Below are 9796 nucleotides of genomic sequence, written 5' to 3' on the forward strand. Positions count from 1 at the left end.
CATGATATAAGGAAATATAAATAACAACTTTATTATTGCCTCTAGGGCATATTTCCTTTAGTCTCCCACTTGCACTAGAGTCAATAATCTAGATTACATAGTAATGATTCTAACACCCATGGAGTCTTGGTGTTGATCATGTTTTGCTCGTGGAAGAGGCTTAGTCAACGGGTCTGCAACATTCAGATCCGTATGTATTTTGCAAATCTCTATGTCTCCCTCCTTGACTTGATCGCGGATAGAGTTGAAGCGTCTCTTAATGTGTTTGGTCCTCTTGTGAAATCTGGATTCCTTCGCCAAGGCAATTGCTCCAGTATTATCACAAAAGATTTTCATTGGACCCGATGCACTAGGTATTACACCTAGATCGGATATGAACTCCTTCATTTGCTGCTTCCGAAGCAGCTATGTACTCCGCTTCACTTGTAGATCCCGCCACGACGCTCTGCTTGGAACTGCACCAACGGACAGTTCCACCATTCAATATAAATACGTATTCGGTTTGTGACTTAGAGTCATCCGGGTCAGTGTCAAAGCTTGCATCAACGTAACCATTTACGACAAGCTCTTTGTCACCTCCATAAACGAGAAACATATCCTTAGTCCTTTTCAGGTATTTCAGGATGTTCTTGACCGCTGTCCAGTGATCCACTCCTGGATTATTTTGATACCTCCCTGCTAAACTTATAGCAAGACACACATCAGGTCTGGTACACAACATTTCATACATGATAGAACCTATGGCTGAGGCATAGGAAATGACTTTCATTTTCTCTCTATCTTCTGCAGTGGTCGGGCATTGAGTCTGACTCAACTTCACACCTTGTAACACAGGCAACAACCCTTTCTTTGACTGATCCATTTTGAACTTCTTCAAAACTTTATCGTTGTCACATCCCTAGTTCTGGTTTGCTCTAGGCTAGCTAGTCATGTGTGCATCATGTTTAAGTTTCAAATGAATTTGAAATGGGGATTGCCTAAACCCTAGCATTAAAGGAATTCACTAGGTTCAACTAAAATATTCTCAGTGACTCCAAATGGCTTTCAAAAATGTTCATCATTTCTGGGAAATGCTAGAAGCAATAACCAGACGTGTTGCACATTTTTCCATGACATATTTGGGCTCTGAATTAAATCATATAGTATTTGCATTTGGGCATTTAAATGCTATTAAATATTTTAATGCTCAAATAATCATGAACTAAAATGTTTGCTGTTGGTTATATTCCAAAAGTGGCATTGAGCAGTTTGATGATTTTTGGATCGGTCTAAGTATTTTTAATAAAGCCCTAAAGACTACAGAACAATAGAAAACAGGAACTAAATTAGGAAAGAGAGAGAGAGAGAAGTACCTGGCCACCTACCTGGCACAGCCCACCTGCCAGCCCACCAGATAGCCCAACACTGTGCGGCCCAACCCAGCTGGCCGACGCCAGTCGTCGTCTCCACCGCGCCAGAAGGACGCCGAGCGTGTGCTCGCCGCGCGCGCCCACGCGCCGAGCCACCTCCTGCTTCCGCTGCTACTTCGACGCCAGGACGTCGCCACGCGCCCCTAGAACTCTCTCACTCTCTCCCGACCTTCTCCCTTTCCCCTGGCTCTCTCCCTCGCCGTCCCCCCCCACCGAACGCTCCTGCCGCCGCCGACTAGCACCACCGCGGCCACAGTCACCGCCTCGCCCCTCCGTCATGCCCACGAGCTCCGCGCCGTCTTCCTGCATCGTCTCCATCAGCCACGCATCGCCGGACGCCGTGTGAAGCCCCCTTCGCACTCGTCTTCAACCTCGGGCGCCGGAGAGCGCCACCGCTGCCCCACCGATTCCAGTGCCTCCCCGAGCTGACTGAGACCGCCTACGAGACCGCTGTGAGCTCTACTACGTTTTCCCTCTTTCCCCGTAGTCTTCCCCCCCCGCCGTAGCCGTGCTAGCCACCGTACCGAGCACCGCCGTCCGCCATGGACGCCGGGCATGGCGCTGCCGTGCCGCTCCGCTCAAGCCGACGAGCCTAGCGAGCTCCTAGATGTACCAGGAGGCCGCAGATCCCCTTAGCTGGCCTCGCTGTACCCTGCAGCCCCGCGCCTGCATCTAGCCGAGCTCCGGCCACCACCATGGTTGCCGTAGCCATCGTCTCCGGCCACTCCGCAGCTTCCCGCGTGATCCCTGGATGCGCACGAGGATGGGCATCCCTCTGGTACTTCTAGTGCGTCGAGCCGACGCCTGTAGCGCCGTCCCGAGGAACTCCGGCGTGCCTCCGCCGCGCTGGATGGTCGCCGGCGGACTAACCCCGGCCGTGCTGACGTGGCCAGGTTAATTAGGCGTTAACCACCTCTTAATCAAACCCAAGAGTCACAGACAGCCGGGCCCCACCTCATAATTAACCACAGGGTTATTCCCTGCTTTAAATTAAGCTAATGCTTTGACCCCGCCACCTCAGCGTTGACCTGGGCCCCATAGTCATATTTGACTTTGCTCAATGCTGACGTCACCCTGACGCAATGCTGACGCAGTATTACATTTTCTGGATTTATTTTTAATCAGGAAATTCCAGAAAATGCCCTAAACTTCTAAAAATCATAGAAAATCAACCGTAACTCAGAATGAAATAAATTATATATGAAAAATGATCAGAAAAATCCAGAGAATTTGAATATGGCATTTTCATGCATGTTAGAACAACTTACAGCTGCTGTTTAGGACAAATCATGTAAATGGCATTTGAATTCCCACATATGAAGTTTGAATTTGAACCTAAGGTTCAAACCAACTCCATTTAATATGTTGCTAGCTGCATTAGCTCAATCCACAGCATATTGCCATGTCATAGCATGCATCATATTGTGCATTGCATTGATCGTGTTTCTTCTCTGTTTGCCGGTGTTGTCCCCTCTCAGTAGACGTTGCTTCGACGATGCGATCGATGACACCGATGAAGAGCTATACTATCTTCGGAAGTGTCAGGCAAGCAAAACCCCCTTGTTCATTCCGATACAATCCCAATCTCTCGCTCCTGCTCTCTTTTACTGCATTAGGACAACAACGATTCATCTGTTACTTGCTGCGGTAGCTGAACCCCTTTATCCTCTGCATGACCTGTCATTGCCACAGTAAATAGATGAAACCCACTAGCATGAGTAGGAGTTGTTTGAGCCCTGATGTGCCTACTCATTCATGCTTGTTTGTCATGCCTGCTATTGCTTAGAGTTGTGTCAGGTCTGATTCATCGGGAATGAATTGGAAAGTTGTGAACATGTCCTACTGTGTGAGAGCTAAGTGTGTGAACACGATTTGGTAAAGGTAGCGGTGAGAGGCCATGTAGGAGTACATGGTGGGTTGTCTCATTGAAACCGTCCTCAGGAACTGAGTTCTGTGTTTGTGATCCATGAACAGTTACTACCACACATTGGGCTCCGGGCGCTCCAAGCTCTCTCGACTTATTAACCGCCTCGATCTCTGTCCAGGAGTTGCAACTAGTTTCTGGTGTTTGTAGGTAGTGTTAGTAGTCTACCAAGTGGCACCCGGTACAGGTGGGCTTGGGACAGACTAGGCACACGTGGCCAGGTGTACCGAGTGGCACCCGGATGGTGGGCTCGGGAACCCTGCACACATCGTTTGGGGCCGTGAGCGACACCCCGGCCGGATCTCCTTGCGGATGGAACCCGAATAGGCGATAAACCTGGACGAGAGACTTGTGTGGTTAGTCAAGTCGTGGCCGACTCCCTCGCCAGGCTTCCGCTTGAAGGTTGCCGAGGTACACGACGTGTACATGGTGGTAAGTGGCGAGAGCGTGTGTGACGAAGTACACCCCTGCAGGGTTAACATCATCTATTCGAATAGCCGTGTCCGCGGTAAAGGACTTCTGGGTTGCCTATAACAGTTCATAGACAAGTGAAAGTGGATACTCTAAAATGCGCAAGATAAGCGTGAGTGCTATGGATGGCGTTCTCATGGGAAGACGGGAGCGGATCCATAGTGGTGTATTGATATGGTGAATATGTGGACTCATGTGCGCCACCTCAAAAGAGTTGCTTGCAGTCGTAGTTCAGGTTAGCCACTGAGTCAAAGCTGGCTTGTTGCAGTTAAACTCCACCACCCCTTTTGTTGATACCGATGCATATGTAGATAGTTCTGATGTAAGTCTTGCTGGGTACATTTGTACTCACGTTTGCTTATTTTATGTTTTGCAGAGAGACGTTAGTCTCGCTAGTAGTCCCGTGTGGACTTCGACGTTTAGCTTGATACCTCAGCTATGATCTTGTGCCCTCGGCAGGATCTAGTAAATAGTCAGGCTTCTCAGCCTTTTTCATTTGTAGATGTCTGTACTCAGACATGTTAAGCTTCCGCATGTGCTTTGACTTGTATGCTCTGAATGTTGGGTCATGAGACCCATGTTTGTAATATCTGGCTCTTCGGAGCCTAATGAATAAATACTCTGAGTCGTAGAGTCTTGTTGTGATGTCATGTTGTATTTGCACATATCGAGCATATTGTGTGTATGATTGAAATGCTTGGTATGTGTGGGATCCGACAATCTAGTTGTCTATCCTTAGCAGCCTCTCTTATGGGGAAATGTAGTCTAGTGCCTCCTTGAGCCATAGTAGTCCGCTACAGCCCGGTTCACCGGAGTCCTGCTAGCCCAGCACTACTGCTCTAGACACTTGACTGGCCGGCATGTGTTTCATATCGTTCCTGTGTCTGTCCCTTCAGGGAAATGTCACGCGGTGACATCCGGAGTCCTGTTAGCCCAGTGCTACAGCCCGGATTCGCACGCTGCTGACCGACACGTTCGATGTTGATTCATGTATGCCTGTCCCCATACGTTAGTGCCGCTTTGGGTTCACGACTAGCCATGTCGGCCCGGGTTCTCTGTCATATGGATGCTAGCGACATTGTCATATACGTGAGCCAAAAGGCGCAAACGGTCCCGGGCCATGGTAAGGCGACACCCGTGGGAGTACCGTGCGTGAGGCCGCAAAGTGATATGAGGTGTTACAGGCTAGATCGGTGTGACTTGGAATCGGCGTGCCGATAGCTTTGGTATCAGAGCCTGACTGCCTGTAGGTTTACGAAGCCAAACTGGTCAAAGTTGAGTCTAGAAATGCTTTAGTTATATAAGGGAATTGATTGTGGAAGGGAACGTAAGGCTCTTTTTACTCCTTTACCTTATGCCCTCTAATCTGAGTCAACCTCTTCTCTTCTATGGGGATTAAGAACTATGCTTCTCATCTTTCTATTAGGATCACGTGTTACTAATCCATAGACTCGTAGGATTGTTGGTCTGAAGCCTCAGTTCAGTTTCTACTACTTCCGTGTGATCATAGTTGGTCTCGGAACCTTGATATTGTGATGTTGAGTGGTTATGCCACCATTTTGCAGGATGTCTCAATTCTTTTTGAGCATTTACAGCCGTCATGTTGTCCGAGTCATCCCAGGTTTCTAAACAATCTGATGCATTTGCAAAATCCTTTCCCTCTGTTTTGCGTCCCTTTGGGCCAGATTAAGCACACTACCGGTGCGTTGAGGCACTCTATTGCCTCGACATATATGTTGGAGCTATTATTATGACCCTAGGTGTCTTAGGGAGTCACCTAGTAATATAGCCATGTTTTGTGTTCCCGGTGTGATGATTCTGGCCACCATTCTCGAAAGCATCTCGTGATGCCATTTAGTAGTAGGTATTCTACTCCTGGGTTCTTGACCCGAGATTCACTCTACTTACCTCGTGTTGATAGTGTTGCTCGTACCTTTAGGATATTAGTAACCTCTGCGATAGTCCTCGAGGTATGTGGTATATCGTTCTTCCAATACCATGAACTGCTCACGGCAGAAGTTCTTGAACCAAAAGATCACAATAAGAGTGCTCTTGATGAGTCCTCCATTCTGAATTGTGAATCTGCCAGTCCTACCTTTCTGCATGGATTATCCGAAAGAAATATGTTGAACTTGTTGACATACTAAATCTATGCATCCGCAACTCAGAAAACCATATGTCCCTTTGAGTTGTCTCTCTTTAGTTATTTTCTGGCCCTCGTCTATCAATTGATAGTCAGGAGTAATTGTGCATCCGTGTTATCGATGCTTATTATTCTTGTGGTCTGTCAAGCCGTTCTATTTCAGAATGACTAGGAGAAACAAACTCCAGTACCTCGTCCATCTCTGGGATTGGGTCAAAGTAGTTGTATTCCGCAGATCAAAACGCCAAACCAGCTTTTGATTCTGTTCTACCTTGGAGTATTACCATCTTTATCTCAAGAGTGTCATGAGAATTGCACCACTTCTTATGAATTCTTGACGTAGTAATACTTCTTACCATCATTGTTAATTCCTCGGTCCCGTGTTGTCACAACCGGAATACCGACAAGTGAACCGTGATGTGTGAAATCAATACTCTGAGCAACTCGTTGCTTGGTAGTTAATGGCAATACTCTCATTCTCAGCGTGCTGGTTATTGAATCATCATCCTAAGATTGATCGTGCTACCTAGTCCATATTTCCGGGTGCACTCGTCGACCAATGAGTTAGGGTTGTGACAATCCCTCGCTCCTTGATCATACCATCTTGCCCTGAAAAGCAAGATTGTTCTCGAGCTTAGTAACATATCGGTGGTTCGTGATTTTCCGAATATCTTCTCGGAAGTGTTACTAGGTTATCCCCTGACGGTTATGTTGAGCTCGTGATGAAGTTGGTTTTCTTATAAACCACCCCTTCTCCAAGAATCTGTGTTGGATACCCCTGAGCTAGTTGGTTAAGCTAAACAACAACTTGGAGAGTTGGAAGATAAAAGCTTGCCTGGTTTAGTTCATTTTAAGGGATATCTTTTAGTGAGTGTGTTGAAGAAAGATGAAATCTTCATTGATTGATCCTCGTGATCAATTGTTGGATCTATTGTCTTGTCCAAAACTTTGATTTGAGTGTGGGCTATCCTTAAATCAAATCAGAGCCAATGATATTCGTAATGTTGTCTTACTCGTGGTGGTGTCCTCGAGCATACACCATTATATTTTTTGGGTCTGACCAATGCTATCACTTGTTCACATAATTATGGAATTCCATCTCCATGGAAACCTGGATGAATTGTTGTTGAGCCCATCAGCAACACTGCTACCTTCTCCATGACTCGTGTTGAACATCCAGCTAGTGTTGGAAACTTGTGTAAGCATTTTCTTCATGCCCCGTTCATGAAGTATATGTTTGGTGAAAGTAGTGACTTCCTTGAATTCATGTGCATTTGGTGCAAGTTGTCGCCGTGAGTTCGAGAAAGATTGTTTTTGCTTCCTTCGGAACCATCCCAAGTCAGTCATGCATGTGCGAAGTATGCTATGGTTTGATAGGCTCGCTACCTCCATTCTATATGTGTCCCTAGGACACCAAGCCACTGATTGATTTGTTCAAGGAGAAGAAGTTCCTTCTTAGGATCCGGACTTATCAGGTTGAAGCTTTTTCACATAAGCATCGCACCCCCAAACTTTAAGAAACGACAACTTAGGTTTCTTGCCAAACCACAGTTCATATGGTGTCGTCTCAACGGATTTAGATGGTGCCCTATTTAACGTGAATGCAGCTGTCTCTAAAGCATAACCCCAAAAAGATAGCGGTAAATCGGTAAGAGACATCATAGGTCGCACCATATCTAATAAAGTACGGTTACGGTGTTTGGACACACCATTACGCTGTGGTGTTCCAGGTGGCGTGAGTTTTGAAACTATTCCACATTGGTTCAAATGAAGACCAAACTCGTAACTCAAATATCTGCTTCCGCGATCAGATCGTAGAAACTTTATTTTCTTGTTACGATGATTTTCCACTTCACTCTGAAATTCTTTGAACTTTTCAAATGTTTCAGACTTATGTTTCATCAAGTAGATATACCCATATCTGCTCAAATCATCTGTGAAGGTCAGAAAATAACGATACCCGCGGCGAGCCTCAACACTCACCGGACCGCATACATCAATATGTATTATTTTCCAATAAGTGAGTGGCTCGCTCCATTGTTTCGGAGAACAGAGTTTTAGTCATCTTGCCCATGAGGCATGGTTTGCAAGCATCAAGTGATTCATAATCAAGTGATTCCAAAAGCCCGTCAGCATGGAGTTTCTTCATGCGCTTTACACCAATATGACCTAAACGGCAGTGCCACAAATAAGTTGCACTATCATTATTAATTTTGCATCTTTTGGCTTCAATATTATGAATATGTGTATCACTACGATCGAGATTCAAAAAAAAAATAGACCACTCATCAAGGGTGCATGACCATAAAAGATATTACTCATATAAATAGAACAACCATTATTTTCTAATTTAAATGAATAACCGTGTCGCATCAAACAAGATGCAGATATAATGTTCATGCTCAACGCTGGCACCAAATAACAATTATTCAGGTCTAAAACTAATCCTGAAGGTAGATGTAGAGGTAGTGTGCCGACGGTGATCACATCGACCTTGGAACCATTTCCGACGCGCATCGTCACCTCGTCCTTAGCCAATCTTCGTTTAATCTGTAGCCCCTGTTTCGAGTTGCAAATATGAGCATCAAAACTAGTATCAAATACCCAGGCGCTACTATGAGCATTAGCAAGGTACACATCAATAACATGTATATCAAATATACCTTTCACTTTGCCATCCTTCTTATCCGCCAAATACTTGGGGCAGTTCCGCTTCCAGTGACTAGTCCCTTTGCAGTAGAAGCACTCAGTTTCAGACTTAGGTCCAGACTTGGGCTTCTTCCCGGGAGTAGCAACTTGCTTGCTATTCTTCTTGAAGTTTACCTTCTTGCCTTTGCCCTTTTTCTTGAAACTAGTGGTCTTGTTAACCATCAACACTTGATGCTCCTTCTTGATTTCTACCTCCGTAGCCTTTAGCATCGCGAAGAGCTCGGGAATTGTCTTTTCCATCCCTTGCATGTTATAGTTCATCACGAAGCCTTTATAGCTTGGTGGCAGTGATTGAAGAACTCTGTCAATGACACTATCATCAGGAAGATTAACTCCCAGCTGAGTCAAGTGGTTATGGTACCCAGACATTCTGAGCATGTGTTCACTGATAGAACTATTCTCCTCCATCTTGCAGCTATAGAACTTGTTGAAAACTTCATATCTCTCAATTCGGGCATTTGGTTGAAATGTCAACTTCAACTCCTGGAACATCTCATATGCTCCATGACGTTCAAAACGTCTTTGAAGTCCCGATTCTAAGCCGTAAAGCATGGCACACTGAACTATCGAGTAGTCATCAGCTTTAGCTTGCCAAACGTTCATAACGTCCGGAGTTGCTCCTGTAGCGGTCCTTGCACCTAGCGGTGCTTCCAGGACGTAATTCTTCTATGCAGCAATGAGGATAATCCTCAAGTTACGGACCCAGTCCGTGTAGTTGCTACCATCATCTTTGAACTTAGCTTTCTCTAGGAACGCATTAAAAGTCAAAGGAACGGTAGCATGGGCCATTGATCTACAGCAACATAGATATGCAAAAAACTATCAGGACTAAGTTCATGAAAAATTAAAGTTCAATTAATCATATTAGTTAAGAACTCCCACTTAGATAGACATCCCTCTAGTCATCTAAATGATCACGTGATCCATATCAACTAAACCATGTCCGATCATCACGTGAGATGTGAGAGAGTCCTGGATTAAGGGATCCTCGGGCGTCCGGGCTATGTGACATGGGCTGGACTGATGGGTCGTGTAGATATAAGGTAGAAGACCTTTCCCCGTGCGCGGATGGGACTCTCCTTTGCATGGATGGCAAGATTGGCGTCCGGATGTGTAGTTTCCTTCCTCTGTAAACCGACT

Source organism: Aegilops tauschii, chromosome 3, assembly GCF_002575655.3.
Source record: "Aegilops tauschii subsp. strangulata cultivar AL8/78 chromosome 3, Aet v6.0, whole genome shotgun sequence".
NCBI lineage: Eukaryota > Viridiplantae > Streptophyta > Magnoliopsida > Poales > Poaceae > Aegilops > Aegilops tauschii.